General features: G+C 43.9%; 1 protein-coding gene across 11 annotated transcripts in view; it reads right to left on the reverse strand.

Moving 5' to 3' along the window:
- Window positions 1-14,872, reverse strand: part of CHD2 (chromodomain helicase DNA binding protein 2) — a 97,115-nt gene that overhangs the window by 75,458 nt on the left and 6,785 nt on the right. For 6 of the 11 annotated variants that reach the window (XM_083849864.1, XM_083849859.1, XM_083849854.1 and 3 more), the window contains 3 exons: window positions 12,469-13,564; window positions 10,217-10,437; window positions 1,593-1,672 (listed from right to left, as the gene is read on the reverse strand). The gene's annotated coding sequence lies outside the window, so the exon portion shown is untranslated. Of the gene's footprint in view, window positions 1-1,592; window positions 1,673-10,216; window positions 10,438-10,696; window positions 11,397-12,353; window positions 12,373-12,468; window positions 13,565-14,872 lie in introns of those variants that run through there. The other 5 variants (XM_083849865.1, XM_083849855.1, XM_083849868.1 and 2 more) reach the window with 5 other exon arrangements.

Consider the following 14,872-nt stretch of genomic DNA (forward strand, 5'->3'; position numbering starts at 1 on the left):
CTAAGAATGGTAACAATTCTAGAAATCAGCTCATGCTATTCATTTTCTCTGGGTCTGGAACTGGAATTCAAGCCCAGACTTTTGTTCCAGCCTGTAATGAATAATTGCAAACACATCTACACACAGAGAACTTTTGCATACGCCCTTTTTGTTTCTATGATTTAACACTGAAAACCAAGATTATGTTAATATGGCCGTTTTGCCAGCACTTTTATGGTGCTCATATTTAGAATGATGAACCCTGTGAGCAGCAAGAAAAAGACTTATTACCGGGAATAATTAGAAACAAATTCTCATCAGTGTCATAAGCATATGGTAAAGAAAAAAATCTTTCAGTCTGCTAAGCCAAACTCCAGTGTTTTTGCAGTTTATCCCAAATACAAGCTATTTTAACCAAGATCCAGCTTTTCTTACTCATGTTTTCAAAGAAAAGCAAGTTATCAATAAAAGTATAAGTCATAAGGGAAGTAAGAAATGGAACCAATATATTTTGAGGGATTTAGTCTTCTTTCCTAAGCAAATTTTTAACTTGTTGGTCATAATGCATCAAACAAATGGTATTGTTTCTGCACACATGATCTAGTGGCCTGGGCTCAGATTTTAGATCCAAGACCTCCTGAACAACCTACCCAGCTCATTATTTCAGTTTTGCATGAATTCGTGTATACAATAAGGAAAAAAAAAAAAAAGGAGAGGACTCATTATTATGCTTTGTATTAACTAAGGAATATACATATATTTTTCTTGAGAAATCAAGACCACTTTTTTACGGACCACTTTCTTTAAGGAGCTCTGAAATTTCAAGTTTGTTGCTTTTATTACAGATCATCTTCAAGTTAGCCCCTGTTGCCATCTTAACCATAAGAAATAGTAACCACCTCAGTCAAGGTACTTTTGCTGTATTTTTTCAACATTTAACATTTAACAATTGCTTTAAATGGCAGTTGTAGAGGTATAAGAAAAGTGTGAATGATACATCAGCCCTTATTTTGATTTTGATATTTTAAACCTCTAGACTGATTAAAACAGAGAATTTGGGTAACTGTTTAGTATGTTTAACTGCCTCTTAAAATAAGACACTGGAGCTTGGAACAACAAATCCATTTCTTTACACCTTTTTTAACCTTGGCTACCTATATAGAATGATCTAGTTAGTCAAGTTCAGTTCCTAGGGTAACTATTAAACTATTCTTCTTGGCTTGGAAAAGTTTTAGAAGAAGACTGGGACATGTTAGAAAAAAGAAAAACTGACTGGCCATTTTGCCTGTACCTAGTCAGACACTAGAATTTATAGAAGTGCTAACAATATTCTTTACATGAAAAAAAAACTGATGCAACTTTGCTTATTAGTGACATCACCTTTGAAAGCAAACAAGAAAACAACATGGACCTTCCCAGGAACTTTAATACCAATAGCTACCACAAGGAAGGCAAGTTGTATAATTTGAGTTACGTACTTTAACTTCTCTGTACTAATGCAGTTTGTGGGTTTGGAAACTTGCAGGACTGGAAACATGCAAAGATTAGAAATATTGATAGGGTTTAAAATATGTTTAAAAGTTAGAAACTACAAGCAGTGTTCTTTTTCTTACCATTCTGGCTGTGTATATGGTCTGTGGAGTCATAGAAGTGTTCTGCTGAGCTGGGAAATGGTCATCATTTTATCTAGAGTCTGAAAAAAAAACATTGGCAAGATTAAGAGAGCCGTGCCCAACCTCACGCTTCAAAATAAAATATCATTCTCTATTTTCAAGATATTATACAATTGGTATGAGAAGAAAACATTTTATAGTTTTTAAGCGAACTCTTCAGAAAATGCGGAATTTAAAAGTTGCTGGGAAAAATACATTTCAGAAATTCTAGACAGTAAAAGTAGAAATATATTTTAAAACTCAAAAAAAATGAAACTCTAGGATGATTCATTCCCTGTGCAGATTTAAAGCTCACTTTCCAAAATCATTCATCTGTCCGTCCTTCAAATTTATTTTCTTCAAATGTGAGCCAGTAATGCTTGATTGCTTAAGTGTTTAAGAAATATGATGAGAAAAGGGAAAATAGACTTAGCACGAATATGTGTTTACACGTCAAAGTCAAGGGAAAAAACAATTATAAGCTGTAATTTTTATCTTCCATTAAATCTCAATTTGGATTCTAGTGAAGCGAGACTTAGGAAAGTTTAGATGACAAACATAATGAAAAGCAAGCATTCCTTCTTAGTAAATCTCTTTGGAGCTTTGGAGGCACTGGGGCTTCATGCTAGCCTTGCAAACGTGATAAATTTCACTCAAATTGAACAAGATAAATTACAACTACACTAGAATGAAGAGAGAAACAACCCAGGCCTCTGAAAATGAAATACAGAACTGGAATTTTTATTTCAAGCAAGTTGAACAATTTAGTAATGGCCTGTTTCCATAACAATCTTCATTCTCTTCTCTTGTGTACAGGTAGCTCCATAGGGCACTTTATTGATTGCTGTATAATAGTTGACAAAATGATGCATTATTCAGCAAATTGCCACATGCAGTGAAAAAGACCTATGCTTTTCGCTGAAAGCTTACAACAAACATATACTTTTTTAATTGTATAGACAGACAGCGTGACAAAGTACTGAATCACCCTTCTGTAATGGACTGTATACATAAAAGAGAAGAACTCTTATATTTGTAGCTCCAAACAAATTTCTTTATATCTGTCAACACTTGTTAGATGTGGAATCAAATCAATTTTTGATGTAGCGGTACTATAGCACAGACGTGCTTGGATTAGAATGTCACCTTCCCAGAAATAGCTTCTGTGTCAGACTGATGTTACCAATGAGGTTTATTTTCTTCCTAAAGTCGATTCACTATACACTGGCTCCTGCCAGCGCTTTATCCAGTCAGGAGCACTCATCAGGCTGGGGACTCGGGAAGTTTTTTGCATGTCAGGCATGTCGTCCATTGAGAATTAGCAGCTTTAATTATTGCAGGCAACAGATTTGCATGCTGAAACAAATACTCTCTCTGACCGAGCCATCAATGGTGATAATCTTGTCTCAGCTTTCATTCACAGTTTTTTGTTGTTGTTGTTTTTTAATATTTAGTCAAAGATGAGTATTAGAAGGCTAATTGGTGATAGAACATGATCAGCCCAAAAACATGATTGGTGATAGAACATGATCAGCCCAAGAAAACACTGTCAGTACAATACTACTGCAGAATGGGGCCAGTGCCTTTTTGAATAATTAGGGCAGAAGCGTGAACACAAATATCTTGGGTCAGACATCCACAGTGCTTGGTCACTGTCTGAAAAACCTGATCACAACTTTCATTGTGATTTCACCCAGCAGAAGACCTGGATCAGGCTTTACATGCCCAAAAGATCACTTATTTTCTTCAAGATTTAATTGTAGATTCAACAAGAAGTTATTAAGTCACTCTACAAGCATGTCTCATTTTAGAAACACTTAATTTAATAATAAAAGCTAAGATACTCCAAATATACAGGCCTTAAGTTATGCATCGGTGCCTTTAATTCAGCTCTGAGTCAATAAGGTCAGTAAAATCACTCCAGGTTTTTCTTGGTGTGTCTAAATGGAATGTTGTCCTAAGGATCTGGAAGCATATGAAGTGAATTTAGGAATGAAATCTGTGAATTTTGCGTAAGAGTGAGCATATCCTTTCGCACATGTACGTACAACTGCATCATTATTCCTTGTGTTCTCCTCAGCATTTATTTTTCTTACCTATTTTTATTAATAATGGAAAAAGGAATACTAAAAACTAAATTATGCTAGCTGTTTCACCTTTTATTCATCTCCTTTAGCATACTTCTAAAACCTTCTCGTGAAACCGAATATTGATTATCCAGAGACCAAACGTCAGACTGTTAAGCAGATGTGAATTGGTCCAAATAAAACACGTTTAATTAGTAAGACTATCTACAGTTTTCTTGTAACACAAGCCATTCACGTTACTGGTATTAAACAGTACATTTGAACACTCTGACCTAGTACATAAGATAAACAAGTCTCCACAACATTTTGGGGAGAAAATGTATGGGGAACATGAGTTCATATGTGTAGGAAATAAAGTAAAATGCTTGAAAAATTTAGAATCATAACACAAGCAAAACTGAAATACTGAGTTTAATAACTGACTTTTTTCTTAAACTCAATTATTAAAATATTTCACTGCTGGCTAGCATATCAGGTGCTGATAAGGAATATTCAGGGACGGTACTTTTGCTGCATGAATGAAATCTGTTCTGTTTAAAAGATTAATAAAGGATTATCTTTATTTTTCTATATACACACAAAGATAATAAGAATTGGAACCAAAAACGAAGTTGAAGATCAATTATTTATATGCAGAAAGTCTATTCAATTGATGTTAAAATGTAATTAAGATCAGGAAAAAATGCAACCTAACTGAGAGGTTCAGAAAGGCATATTACTATGTGCTGGAAAAGTAATTTTTATAGATGAATACTATTTTATGCTTTATATTATTATTAAAATGCAGAGTCTTACAAAAACAAACCAAAGATGTACATGAACTTTGTACTAGAGCTCCATACTGTATTCACTGCTGGCGATCAGTGCACACTGCATTCAGGGTATGCTTGACCTGTGGATTTAATGTATACCCAGCAGAGTATAAAAGTGTAATCAAGAAAATAATGATCTTGAGGTGGCAAAAAGGCCTCTTTCCATTGTTTTTCTGATATGAAGGAACCACTGCCTCAGAGAATTCTTCACGGATGACTGGCTTGAAAGGAGACGCCCCTTTAGAGCCAGAGAGGGGATCGGACACCTTGAAAAACTGAACTGCAGTTAACATGGAGAAATCTGACTGCATCCCGGTTTTCCTTGTGACTAAAGCTTTCTGAAATCCTGGCACTGTATTTGGGTCCTTTCCCCTCCCTGGCAGCCCCAGCTCTCCACCCCATCTCCTGAGCAGGGCTGGGTGAAATGTGCCATGGGCTGGGGTATTTCTGGGCTATGCATCACTGACCTGACAACCGGCATATCGAGGCTGACAGCCTGGTCAGCAAGAACGGCACACAAGTGAGCCCTTGCACTCATTTTGTACTTCTTCATTGGAAGCACTTGTTTGTCTCTATAACCCACAGCTTCCCCCAAACTGAACTGAAATTTGTTGGAAACCGAGCATCAGATCAAAAGCTGAAGGCCTCCAACAGCAGTTTCATGAGCCCTGCCTCCTTAGGAAGCCAAGATAAAAATACAGCTGCATGAAAAATAAATGAGCAGCTTTTCCTGACTCTGAAACCAGAAAACAATGACACCAAACCAAAAATCAAATGCAACAATCTCTCTTGTATTCCCAAATGCCAGCATTAATGCTCTCTCTCCCAGAGCCTCATTAAACAAACAAGCCATATAATGCACTTTGAAAGGGAAAGATCCAGGAGTGGAGAAAGTAAACTCCAACACTGAGGACTCATTACAGAAATACTGTTTTTGCTCTAAGGATTGTATACTGAGAGAGATTCAGTCTAGCTGCATTCCTCGCAAAATCAGTGTATTTATTCTCTCGATCAAATGAGCAGTTCTGCAGCACTAGAGCTAGTCTTTTAGATCAAAACTTAATACCTGGAAGCCATGACAAAAAGCACCAATGTTTTGTATGCATCAGCTATCCTCTCCTACCACAGCCCAATACTCTGCTTAAAAACACACCTCAGCTTCAACTAAAATACTTCATTTTCCCTGGACACGTCTGCTATGGCCCCACCATACTGGGTGCACAGATGCCCAGTCACTCTGGTTGTTGTAACTATGAACTTGGTGACATTTTCAGAACATTACAGTTTTTGCAGCCTCCTGGAGAGGCTCGGTTTCAGTTGCACACTGATTCCCCCCGGGGAGTACTCTGCACTCTAACCACTTTTTTTTTTTTCTTCTTTTTAATTATCTGAAGTTTAAAACTGAAAGCCTCTAGACAGAGGGAGGGTGAAGGAGGAGGGAATCTCTTGTTTAAAATCAAGACGACGACCAGCTCCCGCAGCCACAACATGGCTCCTCCTGCCGCACCACTGCCGCTTCACAAAATGGCGGCGGCTCTGCTGATAGACGCCTAGAAAGGCGCTCAGCATCCCCCCCCCCCCCCCAGGAAGCCACACACCCCCCGATTTTTTTTTCCTTCGTTTTTCTATCATTTTTCTCTCTTTACACTCAATCCCTGAGGGGCTGCAGATGCTGGCAGAACTCTCCACAAATCCCTCATGCGACCCACACAGCCGCTTTGCTTCTGGTGGAGGGGGCAGCCTTCCACACCCTCCTGCAGCGGCTCAGGCTGTCGGGGGACACCCCAAATCCTCCCTCGCCCCAGCATTTCCAACCACGGCGCGATGCCGGGGCTGCAGAGCCGATAAATCCGCGGCCCGTGCCCAGCGCCCTCCCCTCCTCCCCGGCACAGAAGGCGAAGGCAGGCGCTCGGCCGCCAAGCCCCGCGCCGCGGCACCGCCGTGCGGTGTTGGGTTTCTCGCTGTAGTGCGTGTTTTTGCGATGATGGGGGAAGGGAGCTGCTCCCCCCGGCCTGACAGTAATCTGTTGTAAAAAAAAACTGGAGCTCTCGGAGCCAATTAGTCCTGGGGTTAACCGCTTCGCTCCTGCGAAACTCGAGCCTCTCAGGCGCGGGCTCGGTGAGGTGAGAGACCCCAGCGTCCCGCTCAGCTCTCCACAGACGGATTTTTCTGCGCTTTGTTAAATACCTCCAGGGTACAGACTGACCGCTGAAACTCCCTCGGGATGTATCAGAGTAGGACAGAGACTACAGAGCTGGGACAGCAGCATCCAGAGCTTGTGCGCAGCCCAGTTCTGTTAAAGGCTGGGTGCATCTTCAGATCTGTGCCGTCCCATGGTGGAAGCAGTGCTTTTCCTATGCAGCCTCCCCAGGCAGAAAAACACCTCTGTACACTCAAAAAACTAGGAGAGCGATAGCACAACCCGTTCCCCCCTAAACATAAGTGTTTTCATAATCCCCAGGCTGTGCCCAGACACAGAGACACGCTTGAGACCTCCCTGCAGCCATCTTATTTTTTCACCCCTTAACTGCATTAGGAAAAAAAAAAAAAGTTACTTTTCTATTCTGCAGACCGTCATAAATTTAATGCCTGAGGCAAAGCGGCTCATGGCTTGCTGCGAGCTGCTGAATGAGGTGGGGAAATAGGATGCAGGGGGAATTCCTGGCCTCAGCCCTTTCTTCTAGGGGCAAGCTTGAACACAACTCAGAGCAACAGCAGCAGGCTCCCACTTGACCCGCCGGGTCGGCAGACCTATTTTTGTGCTCTCTTTGTATTCCATGACGTACAAAAGAATATCGGATCAGACTGTCAGGGAAGCCAGGAAGACTAGCAGTGTTTATACGGCATGCTGAAGTGCTCTAAGGTATGGAAAGCAGGCTCCTGGAGAGGCCATCCTAGTGCTGCAGGGCTGCTTCCAGCCCAAGCAAGAGCTACAGCTTACAGGACAGACCTATTCCTACAACACCAGCCTCTCTCATGGAGAAAATGAGGTCAAATCTCCCTCCTTGCCCCTCCCAGGAAAGGGTACAAGTGCATGGGGAAGGAGCTTGCAGGGCTGGCACCATGACATCTCATTTCTAAGCGTTGGGAAGATTTCTGGCTACGTTAAAGTTCAAATCTACATTCAAATAAACACGATGGGGGGGGGGGGGATGTATTGCAAAGCAAATAGCAGATTTAGGCTTGTGAGCTGTTAGAGCCCTGGCAGTACAAGAGCTCTCTTGTTCCTGTTGCCTCCTACAGCTGCATTCACTAAATATATCCTGTGCAGAGAACTGCATTTCTCCACCCCTTTCGCAGCCCAATCACATTTGCACAAACACCACCAGGCTCCCCCGGGACATGCAGTCAGGCAGCAGTGATGCCCTAGTTACAGGCATCGTGAAGAATGGGAGAGACTAATAATGTCTCCAGCAGGATGAAACTGTTATGGCCACAGGTTATTCCCAAGAGGGAATGTGTGCAGCTGATTGATATTTATTGATATTTAACTGATAAAGACATGGTGGCTTGCTCTCCAAAAGATACGCCCCATTTGTATGCCAAAATCAGTTACTTGAAAGTCACCCAGTGGGAATGACTTCTATGGCTGATCAGAACAAGAACTGGTGATCTTAGAGCAGCTTCAAGCAGAAAATACATGGTCACCTCTTAAAAAAAAAAATATATAGAAATTCAGCTCCTGGCAGATTCAGAGATGAGGAGGAGTGTTCCGTGCCTTGCGGACTGACTGGCCCACAGAGAGGAATCCCAATTTTACCTTACAACAAGCCAGAGCTTTGCGGCATCTTGTCTCAAGATGTAAGAGGAGGCAAGCAAGCACAGCAGTACATGGTGCACTGCAAATCGCCTCTTTGGGCCACCATGCAAAATCTACAAGCTAGAGGGATATAATTTGGCACCTTTCGAAGGTGCCAAAAGTAAAAATACTTTCTGTAAGTTTATGAGCCCAGTGCTACCCTCTGCTGCATGGACTGGAGGGAAACATCCAAATGTTGGCCAAATGTAGATAAAAGCAAACTGGGGGAGAAAAGCACATGCTGCACTATTACACAGCTGCTGCCACCTTCCTCCATGCAGCTGTGGACCGATAGTATCTCTGCCTCTGGTGGAGAAGACTACAACTGAATTTCCACAGGACCAAGGTGCTTCCCCCATCGCCCACATTTGGCTCTTCACATTTCCTGTTCTCACATCGCACCTCTTACTTGCAAGGATGCAGATTCTGGCACTATGGAGCCTCAGTCCTGGCCCCAAAAATACTGCCATGAGCACAGTAACAAAGACGAAGAAGAGCTACACCTTCTGATATAGTTAATTCTACAGCGGATCAAGTTCTTCAGGGGGGAGGGACAGGAAAGAAAAAAAAAAAAAAAAAAGAGGCATCTGGGTGATTTTCCTCACTGTCAAGCTGCTAGCCAGCAGGGATTTTGACCCTCCTGGTCCCTGCTTCTTCCTTTCCTCACAGTTTCTTATCTCTTCAACACCTCCAGCCCTTCTAGCAGCAAAGCAAATTTGACAGAATCTGGTCGATTTTTCAAGCAATCTCATTTCAAGAAGTCAGTGGGAGCTGACTATATCTTGCAAACAAACCTCACAGGAGGGAGAATTAAATATCTCATGCATGACCTTAATCTGTAGGATTTTGCAGATAGTTTTTCTTGTAATCTCAATGCTCAGAGCTTGTCATGCATTCAAACCGTAACTGTAGCCCTACAACATTTTGCAAAAAAAGGACCCAAATTCATTTTGATATAATTACACAGTCACATGAGTCCATGCTTGCTGTTGAATAAATGTAAATACTGAGTATTTGGAAATAACTGGTAGACTAGAATCATAAAGTATAAATAACAAATCAACAACAACAAAAAATAGGTTAAGTACCTATTATATAAATAGGACTGGTCAGTTTTAGATGTCAAATTCCCACAAAGGAAAATGACACAAGTTATGTATGAAGAATCTTTTTTAATATCACCATTTTTCAATTTGCAAACAAAGAATAAGAGCCTAAATTCATACTGAACCATCCACCTAAAGTAAGAGCCTTAATTTCAAAGGCAATAGTATCTTCTGAGGTATTAAAAACCTTTGAAATCAGATAGTTCATTTACAAGATGGCCATAGGTCCCCAAGCTTAATTAAAGAGTTGAAAGCTAGAAAAGTTGGAAAACTGCTGTTTTGTTGTGCCTTTTTCCTACACATTTTCTCCTCCTTTGCTTTGCTTGCCTTCCTGAAACAAATCACCCTCAAATACCATTCTAATTTTGTATGTGGAAATTGCCACTATTTGAATTAGTGACATTGCTGTAGAAGAATCCTGAACAGTTTTTGCTGCAGTGGCTGTACAGAAAATGAGCCTTGACTGCTGGGGACAGAAGTTAGCAGGACTGACAGCACCCAGGCTCTGCTTCAGAGAAGGGTGGGCAGAGCCGAGTGGTTTTATACGCTCTGACCTTGTCAGCTTACTGGATCCTCTGGATTTCTGAGCACATGAAGAAATGGGTATTCCCATCTATGTAAGGTAAGGAAATACAAAATATGAAGGCTGATGTTACGACTAAGATGCAGAGGAGCCCCAGGAGCGTGAGCTACTCTGAAAATCACTACAGTTCTGAAAGCAAACGAAGTCTTAAGAAACCAGGATCTGAGGTTTCATTCCTCAGACAAAGCAGTGACTCACCCACATTCCTAACTGCTCCAACAACAGAGGCGAACCCTGCTCCTGGCAGACCTGATCCTCCACATTTTATTGTGCCGAGCAAATCCAGAGCAAAGTCCAGCAGAGGTTGGCGGTGCATTGGAGCAGAGAGAACTGGGCCAAACCTGCTTCAGAAAGGGGCCCTCCTGCAGTAGTTCACCTTCTTGGAAAATTCAAGAGTTCAGACCTCCTGCTTTTCATGTCTGAAAATACAATGAAAAGGAGAAGAGCTGCCATTAACAATTACTTTACAAAAGCCAAACACGTCTTTTGTTAGATACCAAGGTTTTATAAAAGTGCTAAAAGGCAGTAGTTAATGCTTTTCATAATCTAAGGACAGATGAGACGTGTCAACAATTTAACTGTGCAAAGGGAGCCAAGCAGCACAGAAGGATAAAGTGCTGTTTCTAACCATCACGTTACCCATAGGGGAAAGATTGACCCAGGGATATGGAAACTCACTGTCCTGACCATCTATCTGCTCGGTCATTCCCCACATACAAGGCAGACATCACTGATGAAAGACAAGCATGTTCCAGGTTGGAGATAGCATGCTGATAAACATGCCCCGCTCCAATCTTCCTTCCCCCTGGGGATGCAGGGAGGGCTGTGGAGGTACCCAAACGGCAAGGTTAGTTGGCCGTGCTTCTGGGTGGCTGCAGGGATGAAGAGGAGGAAGAAGACAGGCTGAAAGTAGGGAAATATTCCTGGGGCCACCTCCCAAGCGCAGCTGGAGGTGATGCAGAAAGAAAATGGCAGCGTTAACTAATGGGGAAGGCTTGCTTGCTCAACAGTGTGGGTTTGGCTGCTGGTGTAGGAAGAGACCTTGGCAACACAGGCAGCTAATGGAGGAACAGAGCTGTGCTATTAACGGAAGGATCAGTGCTCACACCAAATTATCCCTAAGACATCATGACAATGCCTGTCGCACTAACACTGTGTGCTGTACTTGGAGCCTCACGTCAGCAAGCAGAGAAAGCATGCAAACCCCATCCTCCATGCTGCTGCAGATTTTGCCAGCAGCATTTCAAATATTTCAAGCATTTCCCACAACCCTCCACAGACTGCAGCAGGGACTCGCCTAGCAGCACTCCAGAGGCTGCCCAGCAAATCTGTTTAGCAGGCTGCAAAACAGCAAATATCCATTTCATTTATTAAATGGAAACAACAGAAGTGCACGGGGGGGAGGGAGGGGGGTTAGAAGGTTTTGCTGGCATCATTTCTCCATGATTCAACGTGCTGCCTTGAAGAAGGAACTATTGCAATGGCAAACAAACAATAGGACCTCATTTTAATAAAACATTTCCTTCTGCAAAGTCAGAGAAGTCATCGCAGGTGATAACTACAAACATATTAAGTTTGGGGGAGGCTCATGATGTTTTGAAATCCCAGTTCTGCAAGGCTGGTTCAGAAAGGCAGCGTTTGTTGCCTGCCCGCAGCACGAGGACAGAATCCCAATCCCGTCCGGGGAACAAAGGTGCTCCCGGGAGGCTGCCGGCACCCAGGCAACGGCAGCAGGATCGGTGCTCGCGCTTCGCCCGCGACGCTCCGGCCTCCGCAAACAATTCTTGCCACGTAGGCAAGAGCGAGCAGGGCGATGGAAAATTACTGCGGGCTTTTTCTTAAAGGGCGAGAATCTCCTTTCGCGGGGAAGGCTGGTCTGCAGTGCGTCAGCGGCACGCTGGGGTGTTAATAAAGGCGGATGGCGCTCGCATGATATTTCAACAAGCCGCGGTGGTAGAAATGTAAAGCAGAGAGCTGAACAGCAGCAGGGGGGCTGAGCAGCCAGAGGCAGGGGGGTGGACGCTGTAAAGCTGCTTTCAGCACAGCCTTAGAGATGGCGACCTGAGCACGGTGCGTTTAACAGTGGTCAGGAGCTGAAGCCAAAATAACCCACTTCGTTCTTGGCAGGCAGAGTGTTTTAACAACAGCCCGCCTGGGAAACCTGCCTGCAAGGCTGCAGGAAGAAAAGATGCCTTTACAGAAAGAGCAGGCTTACTTCACCAGTCGTGAGGCTTTTATCAGGGGCAACAGCTACTTTTAAAAATCACGGCCGCCTTTACCTCCAGTTTCAAGTGAAAAAGAGCTGATTCCTTAAGACGGCAACATGTCTGCCTACCTTAAAACGCCAAACCCAAGAGCCATGCAAATAGCTGTAACAGCACTGCACGCCCCATTTCAGCTAGCGTACTGTTGCTGCACGAATATCTGCAGACTTCCAACATCTGACTTACCACTGGAACAGGGCAGCACTTGCCTACCAGGAGGGTCACAGTGCTGTCAGGCAGCCAGTACTCTTTCCGCATTTCAAAATTAGCTCCTGTATCCATGACAAGTTTCATTTCACAAGGAACAGAGCACACTGCCTGCTTGCTGGGGGCACCTACAGGGAACCAACCACAGGGAATTCCCTGTTATCTGTAGGGAAACGAAGCAAACCTGCTTCTCGTGCTATAACCTCTTATTTATTGTTTATTTTTTATTCTTTTTTCCTCACTGCATGCAGCTGCAGCTCATGAGGGCCCTGGTTTTGTTCAAAGATGCAGGTGGTCTTTCTGCTCCTCTGGAGGTGCCTGCAGTTTAAGGTGTTGTTTGCCAGACCTGCAGCACCCTGTATTTGGGTCTTCTGCTGTTCCTAGTCTTCATGTTTTAATTTGTTTTCTCCTATCAGTTTTTCTCTGATTAAAGTCTGTCTAAATCTTTGCATTTTGTTGCAACCAACACGTGAAAAATGAAGCCCGCTGCACAGAGTTAGGGGACTCTTGTAACAGAAACTTCCCCCCCCTAAATGGAAACCTTCGCTGTGAAGCTGCTTTCATCACAAACTCCACAGGGAAAGTCATTACATTTAATAGAGGTTGACCTCATTTTGTAGTCCTTGATATTAATGCTTATAAGGAGAGAACGTAATTAGAAGCGGTGACTTCTAAACAAGGATAGAGAGTACTTGTTGTTGCTGCCTCCTTCTTACCTCAGGATTCATTTAATATGGCTTGGAAAGAGTAACTTGAAACAGCCTCTGGCAGATAAGCGAACTCAAGTAAAATGCAAAGATCTCTGGTTTCCAAGAAGCCTTTTACAAGCTGTACAGAGAAATGAAATGAAACCCTTCAGCAGTGTATAATGCTACTGCAAAGTCCTCCTGGAAGAATCACAAATGTGCACTGCAGGGGAAAGCTCACTTTGGGTTCAGAAGGGACCTACATGCAGGCATCCGAGGCTGGAGCAAGCCGGTAGCCACGTGAACCTGTCTCCGTAGCAGCCTCTGCTTGGGAGAAACTGGCTGGAGGGAGCTGCTGGTGCTTTCTGCTGGGCTCCTGAAGCTGTTGTCTGAGGGAAAAAAAGCCAAAGGGTGTGAGTCCAGTAACCACACGTGATGGAGCTGAATGCAGATGTGTCACAGCTTTATTATTATTATTTTTTAACTCTGCTGATCAATTTGGGTTTCCACATAGTGGACGCTTGTCACAGGGGAAAGGGTAAGCGACCTTCCCTAGATAACCACATCTCCTGCGGCCAGGCTGCGCGTCGCTCCAGGGGATGTGCAGCACGTGCCAGGGCCTCGGTGCTACCTGCGGGCACAGCTACCTGCGGGCTTTCACCTTAATGTGTTTTGAGTTTAGAGCATCTCATGCTCATGGACTGCTTTTCAAGTAACCCCTGCGCTCTTCCAAACTGTAGAAATCCATTTAAATACGTATTTTGAATTCACTTTCCCAGCTCTTGGGAAGCCCACAATGCTCTCCCATGAGGCTCTGCCTCCCACGTGGAGAATGCCATCCCTTGCGTTCCCAGTGTTCTGGGGCTCTCTCGCACCTCCCTCGTTATGTAAAAAGATCAAATTCTTGTAAAAAGCCCCAGGCTCCCTTAAACTCCCCTTTAGGTGTTGCGGTTTGAACAAGAGCTTCTGCTTCAGCAAGCCTCAGCACTTCCTGATTTCTGCAATTTCCCCAGCCGCAAACAACCAGGTTCAGCTTTGCTCAAAGGTCAGGTTTGGACTCGGTTTCTTCAAAAATCAAGATAATGCTGTTGCCCCCAGCTGAAGGAGGGCTTTTCACTTGTTGTTAAATGCAGGCTTATTTTCTGCAGTGCCACCCGTCCTGGATCCGGGCACCCCGGGCGCCCTTTGCCGAGCAGAACGGTTGCAGCCCACACCTGCAGCGGGTTTGCTCCGCCAACAGCTCGCCGTGCGGTTTGTGGCACAACGAGCAGCTCAACGGGAGGCGAGGGAAGGGCAGCGCCCTCGGAGAGCACAGCCAGAGACTCCCGGGGATCAGCACAGGGACAGAAGGACACGGCGCAGATCAGACGGATTTGGTCTTTGCGCTCTGATCCACCCCACCCTTGGCCAAGCTGGGCTGTTCGGGCTTAGCTGGTTTTTCCTTTCTCTTTCATGTGCCTCATGTATCAGATAAAGGCGTTAACTAAATCACACCCAGCAATTCCCACCACACCTCAAGCCATTAACCCTGTCCCACGGCAGCGATGCTGGAGAAGCCCTGGACAGTATCCTGGGACTCCGGTAGAGCCGGCAGAAATTCTGCCAGCCGCTCGGTGCGAAGCAGCTTGCTCTCCTTGTGCTTATTTTTAGAGCAGTCAGTTATTTCCAAAGAGGCTTTCTGTAGAGCCCCGGGTAAG

This window comes from Anser anser (genome assembly GCF_964211835.1).
Source record: "Anser anser genome assembly, chromosome: 10".
NCBI lineage: Eukaryota > Metazoa > Chordata > Aves > Anseriformes > Anatidae > Anser > Anser anser.